Raw genomic sequence first — 17,164 nt, 5'->3', positions numbered from 1 at the left:
TTCCTCCTGCAATTCACAGACACACGAGAGCTGCAGGTCTTGCACTTCTGGCTCTTCCTGGGCATCTACCTGGCTGCCCTCCTGGGCAACACCCTCATCATCACTGCCATAGCCTGCGACCACCGCCTCCACACCCCCATGTACTTCTTCCTCCTAAACCTCTCCCTCATCGACCTGGGTTCCATCTCCACCACTGTCCCCAAAGCCGTGGCCAATTCCCTCTGGAACACCAGGGACATCTCCTACACAGGATGTGCTGTCCAGCTTTTTCTCTTTGCCTTCTTGGTAGGAGCAGAGTACTGTCTTCTCACCATCATGGCCTATGACCGCTATGTTGCCATCTGCAAACCCCTGCACTATGGGACCCTCCTGGGCAGCAGAGCTTGTGTCCACATGGCAGCAGCTGCCTGGGGCAGTGCTTTTTTCAATTCTCTCCTGCACACAGCCAATACATTTTCACTACCTCTCTGCCAAGGCAATGCTGTGGGCCAGTTCTTCTGTGAAATCCCCCAGATCCTCAAGCTCTCCTGCTCACACTCCTACCTCAGGGAGGCTGGGCTTCTTGTTGTTAGCGTCTTTGTGGGCTTTGTGTGCTTTGTTTTCATTGTGCTGTCTTATGTGCAGATCTTCAGGGCCGTGCTGAGGATCCCCTCCGAGCAGGGACGCCACAAAGCCTTTTCCACATGCCTCCCTCACCTGGCCGTGGTCTCCCTGTTTGTCAGCACTGCCATGTTTGCCCACCTGAAGCCCCCCTCCATCTCCTCTCCATCCCTGAATCTGGTGGTGGCAGTTCTGTATTCGGTGATGCCTCCAGCAGTGAACCCCCTCATCTACAGCATGAGGAACCAGGAGCTCAAGGAGGCACTGAAGAAGCTCATTCAATCCGTAGTCTTTCAGCAGCAATAAGCTGCCCATGTCTCTTCACCAGTGATTTCCAATGTATCTGGGGAACCTCCTGTGCTTTGGGCTTTTTATCTGTGATAATTCTCTTTCTCCAGGAATGTCTGCATGCAGTCCACTTCTCCAGAGGCATGAACCCAGTCTGTCTGACCCAAAGGTCTTTGCACATGTGCCTGGCTCAATGGTACAGTGGCCTCCCATGTCACATCTCTGTAATAAAAGGGGGTTTCCCCAGTGCCGGTGTCTGGAGGTTGGGCTCTTTTTCCAAAGCTGAGGTCAGGAACAGGCTGAAGGGATTGCCCCCACAAGGCCGTGCTGCTGTGCTGGTGTTCTCCATGGGCTGAGGGCAGTAGGGCTCAGGGTAATGTGTTTGGGAATGGGACTGGAGGGAGCTTTCACTGGTGGCCTCCCTATTTGGCCACTCTTCACAGGTTTATGGCTGAGTTTTTCTGCATGGCCATTTTTGCCTCCTCCTGATGGACTCCGGGCCTGCCCTGGGGGAATGGCCAGCCCTGCTCGACCTCTCTCCTTGTCCAGACCCTGGCAGACCCTGGGTCAGGGGTGTCTATGAAACCCTACATGGGGTGCGGATAGGGCTGGGTAGGTTCCAGGACCTGGAGGAGGCTGTCTCAATTAGGAGGAACAGAAGGGGTACAGGGCACAAGCGATGTTGTCCTGGTTTCAGCTGGGATAGAGTTAATTTTCTTCTTAGTAGCTGGTATAGTGCTGTGTTTTGGGTTTAGGGTGAGAACAATGTTGAGAACACACTGATGTTTTGGTTCCTGCTAAGTAGTGCTAAGTCGTTGCTAAGTAGTGCTCACACTGGTCAAGGGCTTTTCAGCTTCCCATGCTCTGCCGGATGCGTAAGAAGCTGGGAGGGGGCACAGCCAGGACAGCTGACCCAGACTGGCCAAAGGGCTGTTCCATACCCCATGACATCATGCTCAGTATTTAAGCTGGGGGAAGAAGAAGGAAGGGGGGGATGTTCGGCGTGATGGCATTTGTCTTCCCAAGTATCCATTACACGTGATGGAGCCCTGCTTTCCTGGGAATGGCTGAACACCTGCTTGCCGATGGGAAGGAGTCAATGAATTCCTTGCTTTGCTCTGCTTCTGCGTGCGGCTTTTGCTTTACCTATTAAACTGTTCTGTTTTATTGTACTTCAATTATTAAACTGTATCTTATCTCCCTGCATGGGCTCAGGGGAGGGCCCGTGGAGACACCCAACACCCAGCGCAGAGGGACTGAGGTGGTGCCTGTGGGCTGACAGTGGGGCAGCATGTGACAGATGCGCTCAACCCCTTGACCGGACTGTTTTGGTTTCCCAAGTAACCGTTATGCATGATGGAGTCCTGGTTTCCTGGGAATGGCTGAACACCTGCCTGATGATGGGAGGTAGTGAATGAATTCCTTGCTTTGCTTTGCTTGTGTGCGCGGCTTTGGCTTTACCTATTAAACTGTCTTTTTCTCAAGCCACAAGTTTTCTCACTTTTACTCTTCTGATTCTCTCCCCCATCCCACCGGGGGGGAGTGAGTGAGCGGCTGCGTGGTGCTTAGTTGCTGGCTGGGGTTAAACCTCGACACCGCCACAGGGTGCTGCAGAGCTCTGGGCACTCACCCCACAGCCCCAGCCCCTCTGAAGGGCACAGCAGCTCCTGTCTCAGCCTCCCCATCAGCCCCAGGGCTGGAGGCTCACCATGGCATGAGGAAATGGAGGTTAGGGAAACTGCAGGAAGCATGGTCTCTGGTCCAGGAGACGCCCACCGCAGACTGACTCTGTTCCATCATTGTCAGCCCCTGTCCCCACACCAGCACAGGAGTCCTGGCCAGGGGACAGAGCAGCCTGCCCCAAGTGGATGCCTGCAGAAAGAGGTTTCTCTTTCTCATGGATTCCTCCCTGCAGCCACAGAAATGCTCCCTTGCTCTTCTCCACAGTCATCCCTGCTCTCCAGAGAGGCTTTCCCCACATCAGCATGTCTGTGCCGGCCTGGCCAGACATTCCTGGTTCCTGCAAGGCCCCACGCTGGCATTGCTGTTCTGCAGAGGGAGGGGGCTGTGGTGCCCTGGGGCCATGGGGTGACCCTGCACTGGCCATGCTGGTCAGGGTCAGAAGCAGACCCAGCTGGAGCAGGAGCACTGCTGCTGAGGCCTTTTCCATCATCGCTGATTGCTCAGGAGCCAAGGACAGGGCTGGGCAGGACCACGGGTTGTCTCTAATGGCACACAGGGCAGGGGATGGCTGCACTGGATCCAGCCCATGGGGTTTCCAAGAGGTTGCCCTGAAACACTCTCCAGTCTTATGGCCCTTTGCCTGCTGTCTCCTCACAGCCTCTCCTGGCATTGCAGGGCCCTTGTTAGCCTGTGGGCTCCTCACATTCACCTTTTCCTCTGGGACACTCCTCCTTGGATGGTCACTCATTTTATGAGATGCCACTCACTGCCCACCCAGACTCACACACTGTCCCTGGAGATCCCCTGAGCTCTCCTGGCAGCTCTCAGTTCCTCTTCAGGATGGCATCTGCCATCAGCCCCACTGCAGGTGGGACAGCACCAGGCAGATAAGTCAAAGACCGGTTGCTCTTTCAGTAGACATATGCAACCAAGAAGGGAGGTCTTCATCCATGCCTTGGTCCCTAACACATCACCGTGGCACTCTCAGATTGTCACCCTGAATCCATCAAGAACCCCAGAAGAGCAAAAGTCCTTCTGAGGGAGAACCCTATTGGGTGTATTCCTGACACCAGCTTTGGAAGAGGCACCCAGCCTTCTGGCCCTGTCCTGAAGAGCCCCTTTGGTTATGAGGGTGCTTGCATGGAGACCAGCTCTGATAGAGTGGTTCATGTGGCCTGCTCCTGCCCTCAGCCACAGGGATGCCACCATACAGATAACAGGACTGTCACAAGTTGCACGAGACCTTAGGGGCAGCACAAATAAAAGGGCACAGCAGAACAGTGTGGAATTGAGGAGAGACCAGCACTGAAAAAGCCACGCCCTGCTGCTGTCCTTGGCCATGGCTCCAGGAAAGCAGCAGCCCCAACGTGCAGGCGGCAGAGGGATAGTGCCCACCAGGGCTGCTCCTCCGTGAGGTAGCTGGGCATTTGCCTCCTGAACCCCTCCTGCAGGCTGGGGCTGTTCCCCCAGCTCCAGAGGAGATGTGAAGAGATGGGAGCTGAGACAAATGATTTTCTACTTGTTTCTTTATTGACTTCATCTAAATGGGGAGATTGGATCCATATGTACATGAGGACTTTGGGTCAAGAAAAGGCAGGTAGGAGGCCAAGAATAATATTATCACAGGTATGAACAACAAACCAACCCCCCTAATATCCCACAAAGGAAAAGTAAAGACACGTATGAAGAAAAGTTAGTCCAGGCTATTCCTGTGATACTGTGGGAGCCCGAGTGGGACAATGGGCACCTTCTTAATATGAAGTAGCTTGTAATCAAATACTTTCCACACTGCATCCTTCATTTCCTTGTTCCTCATGCTGTAGACGAGGGGGTTCACTGCTGGAGGCACCACCGAGTACAGCACTGCCACCACCAGATCCAGGGATGGGGAGGAGATGGAGGGGGGCTTCAGGTAGGCAAACATGGCAGTGCTGACAAACAGGGAGACCACGGCCAGGTGAGGGAGGCACGTGGAAAAGGTTTTGTGGCGTCCCTGCTGTGAGGGGATCCTCAGCACGGCCCTCAAGATCTGCACATAGGACAGCACGATGAAAACAAAACATCCCAAATGCTAACAAAGAACTTAAAATAAGGAGCCCGGCTTCCCTGAGGTAGGCGTCTGAGCAGGAGAGCTTGAGGATCTGCGGAGGTTCACAGAAGAACTGATCCACAGCATTGCCTTGGCAGAGGGGTATGGAAAATGTATTGACAGTGTGAAGGAGAGCACTGAGAAAAGCACTGCCCCCGGCAGCTGCTGCCATGTGGACACAAGCTCTGCTGCCCAGGAGGGTCCCGTAGTGCAGGGGTTTGCAGATGGCAGCAAAACGGTCATAGGCCATGACAGTGAGAAGGGCACACTCTGCTCCAAGGAAGAAGAAAAGCAGAAAGAGCTGGGCAGCACATCCCAAGCATGAGATGTCCCTGGTGTCTCAGAGGGAATTGGCCATGGCTTTGGGGACAGTGGTGGAGATGCAGCCCAGGTCAAGAACAGAGAGGCTGAGGAGGAAGAAGTACATGGGGGTGTGGATGTGGTGGTCACAGGCTACAGCAGTGATGATGAGGCCGTTGCCCAGGAGGGCAGCCAGGTAGATGGCCAGGAAGAGCCAGAAGTGCAAGAGCTGCAGCTCCCGTGTGTCTGCGAATGCCAGGAGGAGGAACTGGGTGACAGAGCTGCTGTTGGACATTTGCTGTTTCTTGACATGGGGGCACTGCTCAAAAAATGAAAGGACAGGTTAAAATCAAGACAGACTCCTCTGAGCAAAACCACTCCAGTTTTCATCGCAATACCCTCCAAGTGAAGTGCATTTCCTTTCTCTGGTCTGCGCTGGCTGAGTGTGGTGTACCGAGCAGGACCTCTGCTCATGTGCTGCTGAGGAGTCAGCTTTGCTCTGCTGCAGTGGCTGCATGGGAGCTGGTTTGTGACAGCTCCATTGCTCTCAAGGGATGTCAGACGTAATCCGCCTTTAACGGAAAAGTTCAATATCTGCACTCATGACTCTGAAGAGTGTGGGCTGCAGAAAAGAGGCTTAGCAAGTCTTTATAATAATTTTGTTTGAGGTTTTTATTTTCCACCATCACAACCAGTGGGTATCCTATTTAGGGATAGAAATCCTCATTTTTATGACTGAAAATGTAAGAGTCTTGAGACAGGACATACAAAAGGGCTCAGATATTTGTAGCTTAGTGCAGAGTCAGGAGAGCTCCAGTGTTACAGAATCATGGAATCATAGAATCATTTAAGGTGCAAAAGATCTTTAAGATCATCGAGTCCAATCGTTAATGTAGCACTGCCAAGTCCACCACTAAACCATGTTCCTAAGCACCACGTCCACGTGTCGTTTAAATACTTCCAGGGATGGGGATTCAACCACTTCCCTGGGCAGCCTGTTCCACTGCTTGACAACCCTTTTGCTGAAGAAATCTTTCCTAATAGCCAATCTAAACCATTTCCTCTTTCCAATGGCTTGTTACCTGGGAGAAGAGACCAACTCCCACCTCAGTACAGCCTCCTTTCAGGTAGTTGTAGAGAGCAATAAGGTCTCCCCTCAGCCTCCTTTTCTCCAGGCTAAACAACCCCAGCTCCCTCAGCCGCTCCTCACCAGCCTTGTGCTCCAGACCCTTCACCAGCTTTGTTGCCCTTCTCTGGCCACGCTCCAGCACCTCGATGTCCTTCTTGGAGTGAGGGACCCAACACTGAACACAGGATTTGAGGTGTGGCCTCACCAGTGCCCAGTACAGGGGAACCATCATTTCCCTAGTCCTGCTGGCCACACTATTCCTGATACAAGCCAAGATGCCATTGGCCCTCTTGGCCACCTGGGCACACTGCCAGCTCATATTCAGCCGGCTGTCTACCAACACCCCCAGGTCCTTTTCTGCCAGGCAGCTCTCCAGCCACTCTTCCCCCAGCCTGTAGCGTTGCATGGGGTTGTTGTGACCCAAGTGCAGGACCCAGCACTGAGCCTTGTTGAACCTCCTACAGTTGGCCTCGGCCCATCGATCCAGCCTGGCCAAATCCCTCTGTAGGGCCTTCCTGCCCTCTAGCAGATTGACACTCCTGCCCAACTTGGTGTCATCTGCAAACTTACTGAGGGTGCACTCGATCCCCTCATCCAGATTATTGATAAAGATACTAAGCAGAACTAGGACCAATACTGAGCCCTGGGGAACACCGCTTGTGACCGGCCACCAACTGGATTGAACTCCATTCACCACCGCTCTTGGACCTCATCATCCAGCCAGTTTTTTACACAGCAAAGAGTACATGGGCCCAAGCCATGAGCCGCTAGTTCCTCCAGGAGAATGCTGTGGGAAAAAGTGTCAAAGGCTTTACTGAAGTCCAAGTAGACAACATCCACAGCCTTTCCCTCATCCACTAAGCAGGTCATCTTGTCATAGAAGGAGATCAGGTTGGTCAAGCAGGACCTGCCTTTCATAAACCCATGCTGACTGGGCCCGATCCCCTGGTTGTCCTGTACGTGCCATGTGATGGCACTCAGGATGATCTGGTCCATAACCTTCCCTGGCCCCGCAGTCAGACTGACAGGCCTGTAGTTCCCCACATCCTCCTTCTAGCCCTTCTTGTAGATGGGCATCATATTTGCTAACCTCCAGTCGACTGGCACCTCCCCACTTAGCCAGGACTGCTCATAAATGATTGGAAGTGGCTTTGTGAGCACTTCTGCCAGCTCCCTCCGTACCCTTGCGTGGATCCCATCTGGCCCCATAGACTTTGTGTGTGTCTACATGGTGTAGCAGGCCGCTGACCATTTCCCCTTCCATTATGGAGGCTTCATTCTGCTCCCCGTCCCTGTCTTCCAGCTCAAGGGGCTGGGTACCCCGAGAACAACTGGTCTGACTATTAAAGACTGAGGAAAAGAAGGCATTGAGTACCTCAGTCTTTTCCTCATCCTTTGTCACTATCCAATAAAGGATGGAGATTCTCCTTAGCCCCCTTTTTGTTGCTAATGTATTTATAGGAACATTTTTTTACTGCCTTTTACGGCAGTAGCCAGATTAAGTTCTAGTTGGGCTTTGGCCCTTCTAATTTTCTCCCTGCATAACCTCACAACATCCTTGTAGTCCTCCTGAGTTGCCTGCCCCTTCTTCCACAGATCATAACTCTCCTTTTATTCCTGAGTGCCAGCCAAATCTCTCTGAGCTCTGAGCTCTCTCTGCCCACCAGTCTTTTTTCCCATCTGTGCTGCCCTTTCACTTGTGCTGCCTTGAAGATGACTTCACACACAGATTTCTCTTTAAAAACCCCAAACAACTGAACTTGTATGGCAGCAGGGGAGCACTGGTTCAATGGGCAGATCTGTAATCTCTGTCCCAGCCCAGAGATGGAGATGCGATGAAGAGAGCAGGACAGGAACCCTCACAGAGAGGAGCAAAGGATTCTGAGAGGAGAGTGCCAAGCCCCAAGGAAAGGCTCAGCACTCCCTAGGATCCTGCAGGGGAGCTGTGCCTTTCTGGGGGCAGCTCGCAAGCCCAGCAGGACAGGCAAAGCAGAGAGTCAGGGATCCCAAAGATGACATGTTCTGAAGAGAGAGCCCGAGCACCACCCAGCAGACAATGCCCAGAAGACATCTACAGTGAAAGACAACAAGAGAGCTGCCGGAGAGCACCTTCCCCCACTGCTTGTTTGCAGTTTCCCCCCACCCCTTGCCCCTGTCTCTGCTGCCTGGAGCTGTCCCTGCCAGGAGCTGTTTCTCTGGCCCCAAGCCTCCTCCCTGTCAGTGCTCACAGAGCCCATCCCACCTGCTGTGTGCTCAGCTCTGCCCTGCAGACACCTCCCAGCAGCAGGGCACTGCCCAGGGGCCTCTCTGTGTGTGCAGGCTCTGATGGGAACCTCAGATCAAACCTGATGAGGCTTGGAAAAGTGATACTGATGCTGTCTGTAAGCCACGGTATGTTGACTTCTGATACTGCCTGGTTTATTCACTTTGAAGAGTAAAAGAGTTGCAATTTCAGTGCCTCCTCCAGAACTGAGAGATGAATTTCTGTGTCCCATTGCCCACCCAGACAACCCAGAGTAGAAGACTGAAAGAACAGGATCCTTCCCTTTTGGGTAGCCCCTGCCTTGCTCTGCTTCTTGGAAAGTCTTCTCCTGGGAATGCCCTGTAGTGATCTGCTGCTGTGAGCAGCCCTGACCTACGCAGCACCCACTCGAGAGCAGGACCCTGCCCTGCCAGGGGTCACTCCTTCCACCCACAGCTTCTCCCTGCAGCACCGTTGGGAGATCCCCGGGCAGGCTGAGTGCTGACCCTGGCAGGCGGCAGAGTCCCTGCCCCAGCACACAGCCCCTGGGGTGCTGGGACCCTGCTCTGAAGGACGGCCCTGGGCACCCCTGGCTGAACACCCATATGCACACCTCCACAACCATCCCTGGGAGAAGGCAGCCGTCATGTTCTGTCCCTCTGATGGTGCAGCAGGGAAGCTGTGCTCTGCAGCACATCCTTCTCCTCTACATTAGAGAAACTAAGAGAGTAATACTGACAGATCCCATAGGCTGTGGGATGTGCCAGCTTTTGATGATCTCCCCAGGAACTGAAGCTGCATTGCCCTACACCCAGAGACTTACCACATAGAGGGCTGTGAAGATTTCTCCCCCAGTGAGCTCTCCTCCCACTCCCAACTGCCTTTAAGCTCTCTCAGCCTCACAGATCTCCTCTCACTGCCTGCAGGCAATGCCCTCAGCCCTGCTGCCCTTTGCAGAGGAGCTGCTCCTGGGCAGAGCTGTCTCTCTGCAGTGCTGCCCACTTGCCAGCAGCTCCCTCCATGCCAGGAGCCCAGCCCAGCTCAGCAGCAGAGGCCCAGCCCAAGGCAGCACTTTCTCTGACCCTCTGGGCTCTCTCCAGGTGTCCCTGGGGCTCCAGGGGAACCTGCTGGGAAACCGGCTGAAGGCATCACTCATGTTCCCTCCCTCAGCTGGGGAGTGACGCTGCTTTCCACCAGTGTCATTTCTCCCATCTGAAGAAGAGTTAGGTCCAAGAATCACCTTATCATTGTCCCATCTTTAGGCAGGACGCCCAGGCAAGGACAGGGAATGACCTCATTTACCATTGCTGAGGGAAGGGATTCAGCCCCCATTCATGTCTGTACTCCTCAGTTTCCCCCATGCACAGCAGAAACCCACAGGAGGTGGGATTCCTCTTGCCTCAGTTCAGGTGTGCACACAGTAGGCACCTGCATGTGAGCTCCTTGGCTCAGCTCCCCTGCTCATGAATGGAGATGGAGGCCAGGACTGAGGTGTTCAGATGCAAAGACCTGGTGACCCCTGAAGTTCCAGAGGTGCTCCAAGGTACATGGAGCCAGCTGCAAGCCCTCGTGGAGCAATGCTGAGAGACAGGGCAGCATCTGGGGACATCTTCTTGGAGGCTGGTGGGGAATCTTTGGCCAAATGAAATGACATCAGATGCCCCCTTTTAGGATGATAGAACCTGTCTCTATTTGTTACCTTCTGGGCAGCCTATGAAGGGATTCATCTGCTGAAATGGCATCATGTACCATAGGCAGAGCTAAGTTTCCCACTGTCTTTTCATCAGCCACGTTTACTAGATCTCCATTGACTCTAATGGTGGTGGCGTCAAGAACATTCTCACATTGCCTGATCAAATTCAGGGCAGTTATTCTGTGTAATGCCAATTCCAGGCCCGTAATGTCATGTGAGGTGCCAAGGCTCTGACACGCAGCCACAGGCATTTGGCAGGGACAGCGATGGTCCTGTACAGGAAAGCCATCCCCATTCAGAGTGAGCGTGTGTCAGACACCCGGCAGCATTGCAGGCAGATTCGGTGCCTTGGTGCAAGGAACTGATTGCAAGCTCTGCAGTGGGGCAAGGCCTGTCCCTTCTCTATCCAGTGGATGTTGGGCAGTCCATGGTTAGGAGAAACATCACTTTGAGGGTCTCCATGCATGTGCCTACCCTTTCAAACTTCTTTTTTTACTCTCCATCAACCTTTACTCACCCCCCAGGAAAACACAGTCAAGGAACAGACAAACCATTTTCACAGCTGGCCTGTCAGTAGCACCTTGTCATTCCTGGAGACCAGCTTCACCTCCGCCAAAGGTCCTAAGGGGCAGCACAGACACCACTGACAAATAACCCGCTTCCTGCCAGGGCTGCCCTTCCCAGCCCTGGTTCTCTCTGTCCTTGCAGTCTGCTCACTCTCTTAGCATTCAATTTCAGCTTTATGTTTCCATCTGCCAACCCCTCTGGCATGTCTCTGCTCTGAAGCCAAGCCTTTGCCCACATGGGGTCCTGGACACTTGGTGCCAGGTTTCCCTAAGACAAGTCAGAGCTTGGCCTGGTGCTACAGCTGAGTGCTGCAGCCCAAACGGGCACCGTTGCCTCAGCCAGGGGCATAGGCAGGACGAGCTGGAGCCTGTGCTTTTTGACATCGATGGACTAACTGCCAAGGCATGGTGGGACAAGTCACGCAGCTTGGGGTGCTGCGATGGATGGGTACAGACTTTTCAGGACAGACAGCCTGGAAGGATCAGGAGTTGGGTTTCCTCAAAGTGAAGAAGCTGCTTGGATGTCTGGAGCTCCTTACTGGGGCAAGTGAAAAGCTGGCTGAGCCCTGGTGAGTGAGGGTCAGAGGAGGCGCCAGTGAAGTTGTGACATCGTGGTGGGAGACAAGGAACCCTCAGTCAGGGTGAGAAAGTGGGCGTAGTCATAGACTCATAGAATCATAGAAACATTTAGATTGGAAAAAGCCTGTAAGATCATCGAGTCTTACCATAAACCTAACACTGCCAAGTCCACCAGTAAACCATGTCCCTAAGCACTGCATGTCTTTTAAATATCTCCATGGATTAGGACTCAGCAGCTTCCCTGGACAGCCTGTTCCAATGCCTGATGACTCTTTTGGTGTAGAAATTTTACCTAATATGCGATCTAAATCTCCCCTGGTGCAACTTGAGGCCACTTCTTCTTGTCCTATCGCTTGCTACTTGGGAGAATAGACTGATAGGCACCGCAAGGAAGTCTCTGGATGTAGAAGCCTGGGTCTCACTGGGGTCTTTAATGACGTTGGCATTTCCTGGAAGAGGAACACAGCAGCATGCAAACAGCCCAGGCAGTTTCTGGAGTGTCTTGGGAGAACTTCTTAGCACAGCTGCTAACACACTTGAAACTTGAAAGTCAATTCAAGACCATCGTAATAAGCTGTTACTACTTCAGGGACAGCTAAAGAAGGAGCAAAGCTAATATGGGACCACTGCTAAAGAGTAGGTAGAGACAGATCTGAGATATTTTGTGTGCTCTTTGTCTCCATTATCACCAGCAAGCTCTCCCAGGCCTTTGTGCCTCAAAGCAGGACTCTAGAGGAAAACAGCCAAGAGTGGAGAGGAATCAAATCAGGGGCTACTGGAGCAAACTCAAATGTTACCCATGAAAAGAGACTGGATGTATAAACCTGTATTCACACAGAGGGAGAGAAAGCGTCACCAGCTTGCTGGTCCATGTCCATGGCCCATGAAACAAGAATGAGAATTTACAGACCAGCGTCCAAGTTATGAAAATGAAGACTTCTTACACACTCAGTACACCGAGGTCTTTCCTGCATATGTTTCAACTTCTGCCTAACATCTCCCTCCAGGGGTTGATGCAGTTGCCCACACAGAGGCGTCCACAGCCTCCAAGATCCCCGGGGGTAGCTGAGGCCCCCACCTGGGACTGGGCAATGTGACCCAGAGTTGACGGGAGCCTTTCTGGAGCAGGAGCTGGTGGTCAGGCAGGGTGGGCCAGAGCATCTCAGTGAGACAACGGATTTCTCTTCCTTGAGTAGAAAGGGAAGCCTGGAGAATTGCATGCAAGCTGTCCAGCGCTGGAGGAGAATGAGAAATGAGTGGGTCTAGATGCTGCAGAGTCTACTTGAAGATGCTCCTGTGACCCAGATATGTTTCAGTTAGAGCAGATTTGACTATTCAAAAGAGAGCTTTTCATTCACTTTGTCTCTTTGCTTCCCTCTGTGAATCGATGGGGCCTGGGACTTCAGTGTGTGGCTCACTGCGAGCAAATATAGACAAACAAAGTGCAGGGCAAGGAATGCTTTGGGGGGTTTTTAGGATCTGTGCTTGACACAAAAATGTGTTTTCTGTTGACCTAAGGCCATCCACTGCCAAAAGAGGCCTTCAGAGGAGGTAATGTGGACTTAATGGATGGAGTAATTACATCAGTGGACAAGAGAAATGCTACGGATGTCATCTGTCTGGCCTTCTGTAAGACCTTTGACATGTGCCCCAACAATATCCTTCTCTCTAAATTGGAAGGCTATGGATTTGATGGGTGGACTGTTCGGTGAATAAGGAATTGGCTGGATTGTCACCTCCAGATGGTAGTGGTCAATGGCTCGATGTCCAGATGGAGAACAGTGATGAGTGGTGTCCTGCAGGGGTCCGTTCTGGGGCCAGTGCTGTTCAATATCTTTATCAATGACATAGACAGCAAGATCTAGTGCACCCTCAGCAAGTTTGCAGATGACACCAAGCTGAGCAGTGCAGTCGACACGCCTGAGGGACAGGACTCCATCCAGAGGGACCTGGACAAGCTTGAGAAGTGGGCCTGTGTGAACTTCATGAGGTTCAACAAGGACAAGTGCAAGGTTCTGCACCTGCGTCGGGGCAATCCCTGGTATCAGCACAGGCTGGGGGATGAAGGGATTGAGACCAGCCCTGCCGAGAAGGACTTGGGGGTACCGATACACAAAAAGCTGGACGTGAGCCGGCAATGTGCTCTCACAGCCCAGAAAGCCAACCGTCTCCTGGGCTGCATCAAAAGAAGCGTGGTGAGCAGGGTGAGGGAGGTGATTCTGCCCCTCTACTCTGCTCTGGGAAGACCCCACCGGAGTACTGCGTTCAGCTCTGGGGTCCTCAGCACAGGAAGGACATGGACCTGTTGGAGCGGGTCCAGAGGAGGGCTACAAAAATGATCAGAGGGCTGGAACACCTCTGCTATGAGGAAAGGCTGAAAGAGTTGGGGTTATTCAGCCTGGAGAAGAGAAGGCTGCGGGGAGACCTTATTGCGGCCTTTCAGTACTTAAAGGGGGCTTATAAGAAAGGTGGGGACAGACTTTTTAGCAGGGCTAATAGCGATAGGACAAGTGGTGATGGTTTTAAACTAAAAGAGGGTAGATTCAGACTAGATCTAAGGAAGACCTTTTTTACAATGAGGGTGGTGAAACTGGAAAGGTTGCCCAGAGAGGTGGTAGATGTGCCATCCTTGGAAACATTCAAGACCGGGCTCGATGGGGCTCTGAGCAACCTGATCTAGTTGTAGATGTCCCTGCCAATTGCAGGGGGGATGGACTAGATGGCCTTTAAAGGTCCCTTACATCCCAAAGCATTCTAGGATTCTATGATTCTTCATAGCAGCCGTATGGGGCCATGCTTTGGATTTGTGACCAAAACAATGTTGATCACACAGGGATGTTTTAGCTGTTGCTGAACAGTGCCTGCACATTGTCAAGGCCTTTTCTGCTTCTCACCCCACCCCACCAGCGAGTAGGCTGGGGGTGCACAAGAAGTTGGGAGGGGACAGAGCTGGGACAGCTGACCCCAACTGACCAAAGGGATATCCCATACCATGTGATGTCATGTTCAGCAAAAAAAAAGCTGGGGGAAGGAAGGAGGAAGGGGGAACATTCATGGTAACTTGGGAAGACAAATGCTTCGTAACCTAACCCTGAACTAGCCCTTTTACCTTAAACCTTACCCTAACCATTACCCGAAACTAGCCCTACCACTACTCCAATCATAAACCTCAACTCTAACTCTAACCCCTACCTAACCCTAAACGAACATCAGCCACAGTCTGAAGTCTAACTCTAAACCAGGTGTAACCATAACTCTTACCCTAACCCTAACTCTAATTCTAACTCAAACCTGAACCCAACCCCTGACTAACCTAACAGGTATCCTAAAGCATCTTGCAAAGCCAACAGCACCTGTGTAATGACATCTGTAATACTGTCTCAGGCAATGATTACTATGGTATCAGCATTAGAAAAAAAAGATAATTTGGGTAGATGGGATGGACAGACGAGCATCCTGGTATCATCCTGTCAGTGCTGGTTCAAGGCCTGGCAGCATGCAGCAGCTGCCCTCTGCTTCCTCATGAACTGGAGGCTGTAGGCACCATGGCTGTAGGCACCACTGTGTGTCACCCAAATCAGACTCAGGTCAGATGAACCATTTTGTATTTCTCATATACCATGTCCATTGTTTCTCTGTTGAGCTCTAATCAGAGCTTAGTTACGTAGAGAACCAGGCTTTGGGTGGGATATTTCTTGTGCAATGACCTCCTGGAGTAGCTCTGCTGACCCCAGTCTCTCTCCAGATTTACAATCCTACAGCTCTGACAGGAGGAAAGCACCCTGCAGTGCCTGGATTTGTCCAAGCCACAGCACTTCATAGCCTTCCTGACCATTGTGTCCTTTAGTCCTGGTGGGAGATGATCCTCTTGTCTTCATCCTGACTTTGTTGGGTAACCTGAAAGGACAGACTGGAGGCTGTTGAGTCCCATGTCGGGTTTCAGAGCAAGGAATCAGGGACTACATTTACCTCACACAATGGCGGGAGATCCTTTCCTCTGGTGGGATTATTTGTGCTATTGGCTATAAAGCCACCACGTCTACCTAGGTCAGATTCAGTCAACCATTCTTGAGGCATTGGGGCCAAATTATTCTGTACAGATACAGAGATCTGCAGTGTAGTGCCATGACAGAGTCCTTTTTTCCTTCCCATGCAGATGTCCCAAACCCAAGCTTCCTCTCCAACCTCTTTCTGGATGTGAACCAGCATCCAGACACCACAAGCAGTCAGAGTTCAACCTCTCAGGGCCACCTCCGTCTTGAGGATAACATGGGCCACAGGCACGGGTTGGGACCCAGAGAGGTGGAGGTACAGAGAAGCCTTTTCTGCTGCTGCACAGTGAAGTTAAGCACAGACCGAAAAGGCTTATGTTCTGCTTCCCTGCTTGCCTTTTTTGTTTGGTTTGTTTTTCCTTCCAGAAGTTTGGCACTTGTCCTTTGAGCAGCTAAACCTCATGTCTCAGTTTTTCTAAAGACCGATAGTTATGCTGGAAGTTGCTTGTCAGGCTGGCGCCTGTGATTCTGACAGTCTTTCTAAAGCAGTTCCTGGTGCTGTGGGTGTCCAGGGAGGAGCAGTGGCAGCACCAGCATCCCCACCTTCTCTCCTGAGGCTGCTTACTAACTGTCTTATAACCAGGTGAGAGTGACAGAGATGTGTCCGGAGAGCCATAGCCAGGTGGTTTTGAGGGGAATGACGGAGAGAAAAAGAGGTCACCACTGCCTCCTGCAGCACCGTGGACTGAGGAGGGTGTTCCTGCCCCTTGGCTCCTGGCAACGGTAAATCCCTTTTGGCATGCCCTGAAATGCTGAGATAGTGTGGCAGCACAGACACCGCCAGAAGCAGCTGCAGGCATCTGTCCAGCTTGGCTGGGCTCACTGGGATGGGCTTTTTCAGCTTTGAAAAGTGCCGCCCATGAGATAGTCACCATCTAAGAAGTACTCTGTCAGTTTCCCATGAGCAAAGCTAGCCTGAACCGTGCTGCACCCATGATCTTGGGAAGCACTGAGACATCGGAGAGTTAAAAAGAACAGGCTGTATGTTTGAGGACATTTTGAAACAAGCAGGAGATGCTGGTATGTGGGTAATCTGCATGTAAATGGTTGCTTTGAGTGAAAGCCTTAATTTAAAATAAATGTGGGTATCTTGCAGGTTTTTTCAGAGAAGTATTTTATTTTTCTGTACATTTGTATAAAAAAGTAGGTAGATTGGAAAAACAATCATGGTGACTTTTCACTCATGCAAACCCTAATTTTATCTTGGGAATTTTGAATGGCACCTCTCTGAGATGGAAAAAAACTCACAGGAAAAAGGCAGGAATACCTTGGGAAAAGGATCACACTGTCAGGACCATGTGTTTTTGTGAATTCGGATTTTTCTCTTGAGAAAACCGCCCTGTGTTTTTCACTTGGCTAGTCTGAATGTTTTTATCACATGTTTTCTGACCGGCTGTTCTCATCTTTAGTACATCTGAGTTGAAGAAGACTCCACAAAGGGAGGCAGCGATAGCTGGAGAGACATGGCCAGCATCCTCAGTCCTCTGCCTGGAAGAGGGTATTCTTTTCCCATGTCAAACTGAGATTATAAAACATTGTTCAGCTGAGTCTCTTCTGCAGAAGAAGCAACCTGCTTTTGCAGCGCTGCTTGCTTGTAGCTCCCATCTCTCAAGTGTGCTCAGCTTTATGCTCTGGGAAGGTGGGAAATGCAAAGGGAAGGCTCAGTTCCCCAGGCAGCAAGAGCATCGCTCTGCTTCTGCGAGGGCTTGCAGGGGAGTGGGAAGCATTGCAGGGTTGGGGTCAGAGCGAATGGGCCCTCGGCTGGATTTGTAAGCTGTCAGAAATCCAAGCAACAGAGCAGCAAGTTTAGGAATGCTGAATTATTCAGGACTCATTCAGAAGTTATAAAAGCCTGACCTGCTCCGGAAAATTGGGTATCGCAAGGAGGTCACTGAATTTTAATCATTTTCTTCTCTGTATAACTGAAAAGTGCATCAAGCAGT

At 51.7% G+C, this 17,164-nt stretch overlaps 1 pseudogene; it reads left to right on the top strand.

Moving 5' to 3' along the window:
- The first annotated feature begins 315 nt into the window (after positions 1-315).
- Positions 316-931, top strand: LOC148050689 (olfactory receptor 14J1-like; annotated as a pseudogene).
- The last annotated feature ends 16,233 nt before the right edge of the window (positions 932-17,164 follow it).

Source organism: Nipponia nippon, unplaced genomic scaffold (assembly GCF_047370975.1).
Source record: "Nipponia nippon isolate SJK-2023a ecotype South Korea unplaced genomic scaffold, ASM4737097v1 scaffold_74, whole genome shotgun sequence".
NCBI lineage: Eukaryota > Metazoa > Chordata > Aves > Pelecaniformes > Threskiornithidae > Nipponia > Nipponia nippon.
Note: the sequence above shows the minus strand (reverse complement) of the source record. Positions and strands in the feature narration are given on the sequence as shown.